This window comes from Eptesicus fuscus, chromosome 23, assembly GCF_027574615.1.
Source record: "Eptesicus fuscus isolate TK198812 chromosome 23, DD_ASM_mEF_20220401, whole genome shotgun sequence".
NCBI lineage: Eukaryota > Metazoa > Chordata > Mammalia > Chiroptera > Vespertilionidae > Eptesicus > Eptesicus fuscus.
Genome location: NC_072495.1, coordinates 22,132,511 through 22,140,688, shown reverse-complemented (window position 1 = coordinate 22,140,688; position 8,178 = coordinate 22,132,511). Strand labels below are relative to the sequence as shown.

The 8,178-nt window shown below is 47.1% G+C and overlaps 1 pseudogene; it reads left to right on the top strand.

Annotated features, from left to right (window-relative positions):
- The first annotated feature begins 2,332 nt into the window (after positions 1–2,332).
- LOC129148153 (transforming acidic coiled-coil-containing protein 3-like) lies at positions 2,333–7,670 on the top strand (annotated as a pseudogene).
- Positions 7,671–8,178: the final 508 nt, after the last annotated feature.

Genomic DNA, 8,178 nt, shown 5'->3' with positions numbered 1-8,178 from the left:
CTGCCTTGACCAAATAAAATAAGCGGGCAGGTTTTAATTTTGCAAGGATACTTGGATTTTGCACTTAGGACCAACAGGAGTGACTTTTGTTTTTGCATCACATAGACCTTTACTTTTCAATTCTTCATCTATGCCAGACATCACTAACAAATCAAGGCACTGTGGCCTGCTCAGACCAGTTGTGATCTTAAAATCCTTCCCAGTAGAGGGCACCAGGCAGTCTCTGCCACTGATCAAAATTGGATTAGAGATGAAATCAATCTGTTGAGTGTATCAGGATGCTGTTTTATGTCCTTTTTTAATTTAGGCATCCGTGTTTTCCTATCAGACAGCCCAGATACAGGCCATACTGGATTGAGTTAAGATGCTAATCAAGACATCTGACGGAAAAACAATTTTATAAATAATGAGAAATGAAGGCTTAGGGCAGTGATTTGTGGAAGGTCATACAGCCAGTAAGTGAGGAAGGAGTTTAGTAGATTTAGGAGTCAGACAGACCCAAATTCTTGTCCTGGTTATACCATTTCCTCATTTGGTGATGTTGGTTAGGCAAGTCATTTCAAATCCCTGAGCCTAAATTTTCTCATCTGTAAAATGGAAATATAATACTACCTACCTCATTGAACTATGGTGAGGATTAAAATAAAATACTGCATATAAAATGCCTAGGAAAGGTCCTGGTAAGTAGATAGATTGCCTAATAATTGTTAGCCATTATTTATCCAGTTTTCTTAAAAATATCTTATGCACACAAAAACTTAATATACATTGTTATGAAATCTGACAACTTTGTGAAATGGGTGCCACTACTTCCATTTTGCAGATCATGAAATGGAGACTCAGAAATAAGATGGCTTTCCCAACTTCATATAGAACATAAATAGAAGAGCTAGAATTCAAATGTCAAATATGGGAGGCACAAGCCCTTGCTTCCTTAAGGTCTTATTCAGACATTTCTATCTCAATGAGATGTAACATTACCATCCTCTTAAAATTTTAACTTCTCCTTGCATATCTGTTCCCCCTTACCATGCTTTATTCTTCTCTCCAAAGCACATTTTGCTTTCTAATACACTATCTTACTATACAATTTATTTGCTATGCATATATTTTGATGTCTGTTTCACTCTTACTTAACTATAAGCCCCACAGAGCAGGGAATTTTATTTTGTTAACTGCTGCATTCATTGGTCTGAGTACAAAGTACTCAATAAATATTTGCTGAATAAATGCATGAAGTCTCCCTTGCTCTAAAGTTTCTTTTTTGTACAATATGTGTCCTAAATGTTTTATAATCAGAGGTATCATTTGTTAAATGCCTACCATGTTCTAGATATTGTAGAGGCATCATAAATATAGTGATGCTTAATTTGACCACAAGCTATCAAGGAAAGGATGATTATTCAGGCTTCGCAATTCAGGAAACTAACACTCAGCAAGGTTTTGTAACTCCATGCCCATCAGACAGCTATGAGGGGGAATCATATCTAGGTCAGTTGCACTCCAAGACCTGTTCTCCTTCCCCAGTGCATTTCAAATTACAAGACCTGGCTTCATTCTCAGCAGCTGTGCATGATCATCAGCCCAGGACCCCAATTTTTTTTTGAGAACCAGACCCTTAGCTAAAAATAAAACAACTCATCAGGTCTCTTGAGCGAACTCTATTGTATACATATTCCAGGGTTGGAGCCCACCAAAACTTACTGAAAGAGAATCCTCAGGATTAGAGGAAGTTGTGAGGAAATCAGGTATCTAATCTATCATCTATCTATGTATCTATCTATCTATCTATTATCTACACTAATAAAAGAAAAATATGCAAATTGACACCCACCAGCCAATCAGGAGTATGCAAATTTACCCAACAAAGATGGCAGGCTAATTTGCATATGAAGGCACAGAGCGAAGACTGAAGGCTCCAACCCAAGCCAAGCCTGAAGACTGAAGACTGAAGAGGCTTGGCTTCTCCACCGCGGCCGGAGCAAAGGCCTGGGTCCCGGGTGCCGGAGGAAAACTGGTGCTGGCAGCCAGGGGAAGGAAGGCCTATTGCACGAATCTTCGTGCAACGGGCCTCTAGTATAGATATAAAAGCCTAAGCGACCATTCGACTGTTCAACCAGTAGCTATGATGTGCACTGACCACCAAGGGGCAGACGCTCAATGCAGGAGCTGCCCCCTCGTGGTCAGTGCGCTGCCACAGCGGGAGTGCCGCTCAGCTGACCGACAGGCACCAGATGGTGGGCTCATGGCTGGTGAGCACAGCTGCGCTGCGCAAGCCTATCCTGTGCCTGCGGCCACTTCTTGGTCATGGGTGTGACAGTATTGCCCTAGGATGGGCATGCGGAGACCGCAGTGGAGCGGCAGCGAGCCTACCCAGCAGCGGAGGCAGGCACAGCAGGGCCAGGATGAGCGGGAGTGGTGCGGCACTCAGCCGGGCTTGGGCTCGGGCTCCTCCCCAGCCGCCTGCCGCTTCACGCACTACTACATGCCTCGGGATGTCGGACTGCCAGTTTCAGCCCGATCCCCTGTAGGCCAGGCCGAGGGACCCCACCGGTGCACGAATCCATGCACTGGGCCTCTAGTTTTTAATAAGAACCTAGGAGATGTCTATGCTCAGGCTAATCTAGAAAAGAGTAATATAATTCATCCATTCATCCATCCATCCATCCATTTCCTCATCTTTAAAATGAGGATAATAGCAGTACTCAGCTTATATGGTTCTTGTAAAGATTAAATGAGGAAATATGCTTAAAACAATGACTGCCACTTTGTAAAAGCTCATTAAGATTTATACTTGGGTACCTCCTATGGGCCTGGTGCCCTTCAGGGATACAGCAGAAACAGACAGACAAAGCCTGGCCCTCTTGGTGCTGGCCACCTACCTGGAATGAGCACAAATTTTCACATCAGACAAAACTGGATTGAACTCCTGCCCTTTCCACTCACACTCAGGTGTGAATATGAACAAACTACTGAATTTCTCTGGATCCATTTGCCCAAATGTGAAGTGGGGATAATAAAGTTATTAAATGGCAACAATGTTTGGAGGAGATGGAGACTCGGAGGCGAAACAACTGCATGAGGTCACATGGCTAGGAGATGGCAGAGCTGGAACTGGAACCATCTATTAGACTCTGGGTTACTCGCCATGTTACCGGTACATGGCTTCGCACAGAGACAGGTGGCTATCGAACTCACAGGGAGGAGGTGGAAAGAATTACAAATCCAGAAGAGGCTTCATCCAACTGGTGAATACCTGCCAACTGGAGCACGTTACACTGAAGCCCGTGGAAGCTCCTCTGTGACAAAAAGACGTCCGGGCTTATCTCATTTCCATTATCTTCACACAGAGCCAGGCTTACCAAGTTCTCCTGCAACACAGGAATCTGGAGAGCCCCTTGGAGAGATTAGGTTTCTCTCATCTCGCCAGGCACAAGTAGAGTTTGGGAGACATGAAAGGCAGCAGTTTATTTCATAAATAGATAACGGCAAGCCATTTAGAGGGAGCAGTGGCAGGAAGATGAAAAAGCTATTAATGCAGTTGGAAGCTCATTTCTTTTGGAGTGGTCAGCAGCAAGCGAAGAGGACAAAAATGAGAAAATATTGCAATGGGTGCTCCTGACAACACAAATTATTCAGGAGATATTAAAGTGCACTGTTCGCCATCGTAAACATTTTTTTTATGTTTATGATAGCTGTTCAAAGGCATCCTGATAGATGAAACCCCAAAACATTTTATAGGTGTGCGTGTGTGTATGTGTGTGTGTGTGTGTGTGTATGTGTACTTGCATTTCTTTTGTTCCAGTATCCTTTGTATATCACTACTTTGAGCTGATGTACTCGATAGTGGCTAGGCTGGGCCTACATAACACAAAGTGAAGTCCATGTGCCTATCCCCTGGGTAACTGTACTGTTGATGTCTGCTGTGCTACAGATGGGGTTCTGGGATTCTGGGGGAGGAGTGATGGAGGCCAAAAAAAAAAAAAAGCCCTAAATCTGAGAGGAGAGAGACCAAGAGGAGCATGCAGATGAGAAGAATGTAGCAACATTTCCCAGTGTGTGCTGGGGAAACTGTGTGTTCCCACCCAAGGGGGGCAGGCAGGAAAACAGGACAGGATTGGGAAATCCTTGCACTTCTGACCCCTATGAGAGATTCACAATGCATGGGATCTTGTTCAAGGTTATGGGATTCTTGAGATAAAGCAATCGATCGCCTTGGCTTACTTCCACTTTCCCCAGTCTCACAACATAGTGCAACACCTTAGAGAAAGCTTTCAGAAATAGGACTTTTACATGATAAAACTGAGCAAAGCTGTTAATCATTGTAACTAAGAATAATAACATAAATACACACAATTGTTAGCTCAATTATTTTAAGTGAAATGAGTCAACTCAGTTAAGTACCTGACCAAGTTAAACAATCTTCTGGTTTGATCAGTGTTTTATTCCCATTTTAACTGGTTTACTGTTGGATTTAGGACTCATGCACACAACCATTTTAACTGTAAGGGATGAACTCCATTTTGAATCCATTACCCAGTTCTGTAGACTGATAAGAACACCAGTTTGGGAGTTAAATGTACCAGGGTTAAACCCTGGCACCTTCCCTTTCTGGAGGTGTAACTTAGGGAAAGTTCTGAACCTCTCTATTTAAGCTTTAGTTTCCCTACCTATAGAACAAGAATGAGAATAACTGGACCTATTTTATTGGTTTGTGGAGATTAACTGAAATAATGCAGATAAGAAGCTTAGCACAGGGCTGGCACATAGTGGGGTCTTAATAAGTGTTGGTTATCATCATCATCATCATCAGAAGGAAGGGGAACTGTAAGTCTTTCTTCCAGTCTCAGGGACACTTGAGAAAAGCTGGACTCTCTGGTATCAATGGCAGGGATGCAATCTATTCACTAGAGATAAATGAGGGTCTTGCTGGGGCTGGCTCTATGCTGGCACTGACCCAACCATGTCCCTGAGCACACTGGACTTGGCTGTGGAGATTATTTATTATGTAACCTACAGCTTATGGGATGCAGCTGCTGAAGGATGGGAGCATGACATGCTCTCCCCAAGTACTCTGTCACTAGCGAGGCATTCAAGCTGAGGGACCCGAGATCCTGCAGCTTCCCTATGCTGAGGTGACCCACAGACGGTCCAAAATGGGGACTCAGCCCCTCCTGCTCCCGGGGCTTTCTACAGGGCACCCTGCGGAATGAGTCTGCATGTCTTCAATGATGAAAATCCACTAGTGACTCAAGTACAGAAAAGTGCAACTTCCTGTTTTCACCACCGAAACTTACCAGATCACATGTTCTTTATCTATTGCAGAAAGAAAACCTGCTACCCAAGAACATAGACAAAGCTAAAGCTATGAGGGTGACTTTTCAGACAACTCTGGGGGATCCACAGATGCACAGGACTTGAAGTCCTAGCTTGAGCAGCAAACCCGAGCCTTGTTTTGCTCTCGATGACACCATTGGATTGGAAAACTCTCATTAATCTGGACCCAGAAAGAGAACTAACACGTCACCAAGGAAGGGGACATAAAAAAGAAAAGAAAAAAAGACCAATGGAATTCTCCAGAAGCCAGCAGTGACCAAAGCCAACCTCCGCCTAAGGACGTGAGGCCAGCCTCTAAAGATAGGTGCTCCAGTGGGATCGACTGGCCCCCCTGAGACCCTCCAAGCTCTCCTCTGACACCGGGGAGACCGGAAAACCAAGTGGCATCTCCAGGACGAATGTCTGACAGCCCTGAGCAAGCCCTGGAGGAAACGTTCGTTCTTATTCCTTAGCTAAACAAAAGCATTATACCCATCTCCGAAATCCTAAAAGCCCCTTGGTGGCATCCCAAGCCAGGGCAGAGGACCTGCACTGAACCCCGGGAGGAAGCTCGCACGGGGTCCCTGCTTCTTTGGCGGGGCCTCCCGGGACGCGCCCCCATGGTGACCTGCCCGAGGGACCTGGCCGCCAAGGACGCCTCCGGTCCTGGCCGGTCGCAGGAGGAAGAGGCCCAGGGCCACGTGGCCGACTCTTAAGAGGAGTGGCCCAGACGTTCACTTCTCTGACCACCGCCAGCAAGAGGCGCCTCACCCAGGAAACTGGGGGACAGACCAACCTCCACCTCCCTCCAGGAGACTGGAGGCGGGCGAGGGGCCGTTCCCTCTCCCTGGGGTCTTCCAACCTGGCCTGGGACAGGCTGGATGCCCCGAACTTCAATCGTTCACAGGGGTAGCGGGGAGGCTCGGCCCCCAGAGCAGCCCCTTGTACTACTAGTTAGTAGTCCCGGGCCTGGGGCCGCGCTGCCGAGCCCTGGCCCATGATGCAGTGCTCACCTCCGAGCTGGTGCGTCTGGCCTCAGCGGTGACACTCCTGTGGTGCAGATCCCGCGGGGACCAGGAAGGAACCCAAAATTCTTCGGGTACATGGGCTCCACTGGCAGTCCAGCCGCGAGCGGCCCTCCGCGCCTCGGCTATTGAGTCGGCGCCCCCTCCTCAGAGGAGCGAGGCCCCGGGCAGGCCTGAGTGAGGGCGCAGCTGACACCAGCCAAGGTTCTAGCGCCGGCCCAGGGGGTCATTTGCAGCCTTTGGGACTTCCTAGATGAAGGACTTGCCCTGAGGAAACAGTCCTGATACAGAAGATGGACCAGCTCCTTGAGGACCTTGGGCAGAAAGTGGCGTGCGCGGGAGCCTGGAACCAGCACTGCGCACGCGCACAGGCACGCACATGCGCACAGGCACGCGCACGGGCATCTTCCCGCTGCAAGTCCACGCGAGACTTGCTCCCGGAACTCGACTTTCTCGGCGCTCAGGTGTCCTCGTGTAGGACCTGCCCTCCTGTGCCCTCCGCCCAGTGTCCCATCCTGGACGCGCTGCAGTCCAGCCAGATGGATCTCGAACGGGCGGTCCAGAGGAGAACCTCTTGCTGAAGAACAGGTGTGAGGCCTCCGCGTGAAGAACCTGGAGATGGGGGGAGATCACCCGGTTTGAGGTGATCTGCACCAGGTGATGGAGGAGGCTCAAAAACGGAAGGAGCTTGCCGAAGCCGGAATCCAGAACTGCAGACCTGAACCCCATGGAAAAAAATCTCTCTCTGATCACTTCAGGTGGTTTGAGAAGCAGAAGGAGGTGGTCGAAAGCTACCGCACCATGAAGAATCAATGAACAAGTGCGTTGCGGATTACATAGTAAAAACTGAAAAAGGAAGCCAGAGATACAAGGAGCTGACAGCCAACACAGAAGAGAAACTTAAGTGGGCAAACAAGGAGATCGCTCAGGCCTGAGCAAGGCCCAAGGGGAGGGCTTGGCCTTCCAGGCGAGCCTGGGGAAGGGGCAGGTGCACATCCACTCACTGGAGAAAAACCAACGAGCAGAGGACTAAAGAAAACGATGAACTGACCAGAATCTGGGATGACCTCGTTTCCAAGCTGGAGAAGTTCAGGTTTCAGGTTCTTTCTTCTCTCTGTTGACCTCAACTTGTTTTGAAACTAGGTTGCTTTAAAAAAGACACCAAATAAATTTTTTCCTTAAATTAAAAAAAAAAAAAAAAAGACCAAAATGGTGATTGGGATGTTGGGCGTTGGCTCTGAATGTCCAAGGCCTTTATGATACAATTAGCCTAAAATGCTGCTCTGCTCTTTATTCTGTATCCGTTCTTTAAAAGTGAAGTAAACCTCATGCCTGCTAAGCCTGTCATACGTGTCTTGTGACTTCCAGTGACAATATGAACCTGAAAGCTACTCCAGTGGTCTTGAAAGTATTATGCGTTTTGTAGTTAAACATATATGGACATGCCCAGCTGGTGTGGTTCAGTGATTGAGCATCGACCTATGAACCAGGAGGTCATGGTTTGATCCCCGGTCAGGGCACATGCCCAGGTTGTGGGCTCGATCCCCAGAGTGGGGCATGTAGGAGGCAGCCCATCAATGATTCTCTCTCATCATTGATGTTTCTATCTCTCTCTTCCTCTCCTTTTCTCTCTGAAAGCAAAATATATATTTGGCATTGCCATTTATTCACTGAGTAACTTTAGGCAAGTTACTTAATTTCCCTGAGACTTGGGTTTCTCTTCTGTAAAATAAGGACAAAAATACCTCATAGCGTTGTGATTCATTAAATTATATAATATATGCCAAATAACAGTGCCCAGCCCCCAAACTGAATGATGATTATGTAAAATGCCCTG